General features: G+C 49.6%; 1 long non-coding RNA gene across 1 annotated transcript; it reads left to right on the top strand.

Moving 5' to 3' along the window:
• Window positions 1-231: 231 nt before the first annotated feature.
• LOC115087218 lies at window positions 232-3,949 on the top strand. Its single transcript, XR_003855458.1, has 2 exons — window positions 232-271; window positions 1,609-3,949. It is a non-coding gene; the product is annotated as an uncharacterized LOC115087218 (long non-coding RNA).
• Window positions 3,950-4,361: the final 412 nt, after the last annotated feature.

Genomic DNA, 4,361 nt, shown 5'->3' with positions numbered 1-4,361 from the left:
TACATTAAGGCCTAGATTCATCAAAATGCTATATTTATCACATGAATAATGTGTGCAATAAACAAAAGAGGCGTGTGTATTGAAATAGGCGTCCTGCCACATCGCATAGATAAATAGTGCCTGCGGCGGTGCGTTATCTTATGCAGCACTGTGTCATCGTGGTGCACAGTGCGTCATCGCACAGTGCATTATTTTTTCCCCTGTATAAATACTGACTTCCTGCACCTCCTTCTTTGAGGGTGTGTTAGGCGCTGGAGTGAGAGGAGAGGAGGTTAGTGTTGTTAGAGGAGTTTTGGAGGAGCTCTTTGCAATTGCTGGTTGAGTTGCGCTGTTTTCTGTAGTTATCTATTTCCCTTTCCCTTTGTCTTTTGTGATATTTGTTGAAGTGAAAGCTTGTAAGTCCTGTTTGTCTTTTTGTGTGGAGTTGGTGAGGAGGAGGAGTGGAGGAGTGTGTGTATGAGGAGGAACAGAAGAGACGTGTGTGTGTGAGGAGGAGCTGAGGAGGAGTGTGTGTGTGTTAGTGGTGAGAAGTGTGTTAGTGCTGAGGTGTGTGTGTGTGTGTTTGTGTGTGTGTGTGTGCTGAAAGCATGGAGTGTGATAAGCCTGGGAAGAGAGGAGAGAAGAGGTGTGAGGATAGCTGAGGAAGGTGGAGGCAGAGGGAGTGGAAGGAGGAGGACAGGAGTGACAGGGGAAGGAGAAGTAGGAGTAATAGGGACAGGGGGAGAAGGAGAGAAAGGCAGGAGGGAAGTGATAGGATGGTCGGGGTGGGGGAAGGGGTTAGGCTAGAAAGAGTGGTGGGAGGAATAGGGCAGCATAAGGATAAACAGACAGGGCAGAGAGGAAGGGATTTGATAAGCCAGGGTGAGGTGGGGGGGGGGGGGGGAGGGAGGGAAGAGGACAGCGGGATGGAGAGTGAGGGCAGGGAGGACACCTCTCCAGGAAAAGCAGGGAGGTCACCTCTCCAGGAAAAGAAGTGGCACCCCCTTCGGGCAGCCAGGTAGCACATTGGCAGAGACTGAGGGCCATAAAGGTCAGTGTGGCAGAGAACAAGCTTCTCATCACTGGTGTCCTGCAGCATTGCGCCATGTTATTTGGAAACCACGCAACAAAGACCTCAAAGGCAGCAAAGGGCCAAATATGGTGAAACATTGCCCAGGCCATCAGCTGCCACAGCGGCATGCAAAGTAGCAGGGAGCAGGTCGCCCATCGTTAGCAGGACGTGAAAGTCCAGATCAAGGCCAAGCTTGCAATGAGATCGAAGTATCAATGGCAAACTGGAGAAGGGGCCCCCTGTCCCATAGTAGTGACAGAGATGGAGCAGTGACTGATAGAAAGACTGGGACCGGACATGTTCAAGGGTATGGATGAGCAGCTAGACACCACATGAGCTGCCACCGGTAAATTCACCTCACCCATAAATGGACAGATAGTAATGGGTGTACACGCAGAATGGGAAAAACCCTTTTGTAAATAGGCCCCATAATTTGTCATAAGATGATCACTTTGCTAAGAAGTAAAGTGCACCTCTGATGCCAAAGAAAAAAACCATACTTCCTGGAATATGTACTTATGTATTTTTTTTTGTTTGTTTCTTCTCTGTCTCCACAGGTCTTGAGCAGAAAGCTGCTGCTCCCAGCCAAGAATGCCCAGGACCCAGCTGGAAAGCCCCAGGGACCAGCTGGGTTGCTCCTGGGAGCAGCCACCCAATACCAATGCTCCAAAGGCTCTTACAGATGGACGCTGAGACACAGTGGGAGGAGGAGAAGCAGGAGGCAGACCAATCACAGGCCATGTTCTTGATGCAGCCACTAGGCTCAAGAACCCCAATTCATATCCACTATGATCTGGAGACATTAATGAAGACAGGGAATCTGGACTGGCAACCTTCAGATGAGCAGTTAGCAGGAACCAGCACTCCACGCTACTCTGTGGCCTCAACATCACCTGACCACATGGTGGGCACAAGCCCACCTATGCCCAGTTTGCACTCGCAGACAACACCTGCATCTTCAGCACTTGCACCGACACCACCACCATTGGGACCACTGCCAGCAGCACCCAAACCGCCACCATAGGGGCCACTACCACCATCAGGGCCACCACCGGCAGCACCCACACCACCACCAGGACCAAAACCAGCACCACCACCTGCAGCAGGCATATCTGCACGTGAAGTCAGGCACTTGTGGGGAGAGATATGGGTCTTGGGACAATCTGTAGACTGCCAAAACAGGATCCTGCAGCAAACTATGGCAGCCAATACCCAAAATGCCAACACTATTGCTGCAGCTATCAGCAACCTCACCAACATGCTGACCCAAATCCTTCAGCGCATGCTGGAGCAGCCGTCAGAGACATCAGGTGCATCCCTCGCATCCACACCTCACAGCAGTCCTGGAGATGGAAGACTCGGCAGGGGTAGGCCCCCAAAACATATGCCACACACCCCCCCCCCCCCCCCCCAAGTGGAAAGCCACAGCGTGGTAAGGGGCCTTGAAATGAACAAAATGGTCAATAAGGGCCAAGAAGTGAATTTTCACAAGAACACTTGGACGGACTCTTCACAGTGTTGCTGTGCTATCTAGATGGAAGAAACTAGCTCAGCGTGTCCTCACTACAGAGTTGCTTTGCCACCACACACAATGGATGGTGTTTTGTGAAGCATTTTCAAGCAGCACACCAAGAAGTCACTCTTGAGCCTCAGGGCCTATTACGTTCTTCTTTAAGTAGCCTATAATCACTTTGCAGCTGCTGTCACTTGTCAGGCTGTCCCTTCTCCTGCTCCAAGTTGCGAGGTGTCTTCTCTTATCTCCTGCAAGTGCTGGCTCCAAGCTGCGGGGTGTTGTCTCTTCTAATTTCCTGCATGTGCTGTTTCCATGCTGCAGGGTGTCGTCTCTTCTCATCTCCTGCAGGTGCTGGCTCCAAGCTGTGGGGTGTCGTCTCTTCTCATCTCCTGCAAGTGCTGGTTCCAAGCTGCGGGGTGTTGTCTCTTCTCATCTCCTGCAAGTGCTGGTTCCAAGCCAAGCTGTGGGGTGTCGTCTCTTCCCATCTCCTGCAGGTGCTGGCTCCAAGCTGCGGGGTGTCGTCTCTTCTCATCTCCTGCAAGTGCCAGCTCCAAACTGCGGGGTGTCGTCTCTTCTAATCTCCTGCAAGTACTGGCTCCAAGCTGCAGGGTGTCGTCTCTTCTCATCTCCTGCAAGTGCTGGCTCCAAGCTGTGGGGTGTCGTCTCTTCTAATCTCCTGCAAGTGCTGGCTCCAAGCTACGGGGTGTCGTCTCTTCTAATCTCCTGCAAGTGCTGGCTCCAAGTTGTGGGGTGTTGTCTCTTCTAATCTCCTGCAAGTCCTGGCTCCAAGCTGCGGGGTGTCGTCTCTTCTCATCTCCTGCAAGTGCTGGCTCCATGCTGTTGGGTCTGCTCTTGGGCCTTCTGTCTACATGCTGAACTGTTTTCTCGTTCTCCTGCTACCTACATGCTGAACTTTGCTGCCATAGCCCTTAGGCTGTCCTCTTTCATTTCACTATTTCAACATGGGCTGTCTGTGGCCTTTTCTCAAACTGTGCTGCCATGGCCCTTAGGCTGTCCTCTTTCAGTGCACTCTTTCAACATGGTCTATCTGGGTCCTATTGTGTTTACACATATAGTAGTGCTTTATATAGCAGTTACATTACAGCACCACTGTACCTTTTGGGGTGTCACTTCCTCTTTCTATATTCTTAGTTATAATCATGATTGTGCATTAAGAATAAGATGCAATGCTTGTATCTGTCATGATTCTATTGCCATATATTCTTTTACAGGTTTACACTGAATGTGCTGTTCAAGAAATGTACATTGTTTTGTGCAATTCTTATCTTGTCCTTGCAGAATGTATTACCTAAGACATTGCCTGTATTTCAAACAGTGCACTACATCTGTTTGCTAATAAAGTGCTCACTGTTTGGAAATATCAACATTCTGGTAGTGTCCTTTTATTGTGTGATTTTTGTGTTAATGTTACCGAAGGGAAAAGGTTTGCTTTCCAAATGCCCTTGCATGCTCCAATGCCCTGCCACATTCCAATTGTCCACTTACAATGGAAGCTCCATGTATGCTGGTAAACAAGACATCTAGAGGTAAAGAAAAGCTCCTTACTGTGGACCTTCAGTATTGCCTCTAGTTGCCTTCCTCACAAACTATACTGTTTGCTAACTCCTGCTTACATGTACCTGTATAAGACCTGCTCTGTGCCTTAATGGGCAACACATTATATAGTGTGCATGTACAGCTTGGGTGGTGAAAAGTGGAATCTTAGAGTGTTCATGACCCAAATGTTTATTTTCTGCCCACTTACTTCTGTCAGGAGTGCAAGGGTATGTGACCACA

The sequence above is a fragment of the Rhinatrema bivittatum genome, chromosome 3 (assembly GCF_901001135.1).
Source record: "Rhinatrema bivittatum chromosome 3, aRhiBiv1.1, whole genome shotgun sequence".
In the NCBI taxonomy this organism is placed as follows: domain Eukaryota; kingdom Metazoa; phylum Chordata; class Amphibia; order Gymnophiona; family Rhinatrematidae; genus Rhinatrema; species Rhinatrema bivittatum.
Note: the sequence above shows the minus strand (reverse complement) of the source record. Positions and strands in the feature narration are given on the sequence as shown.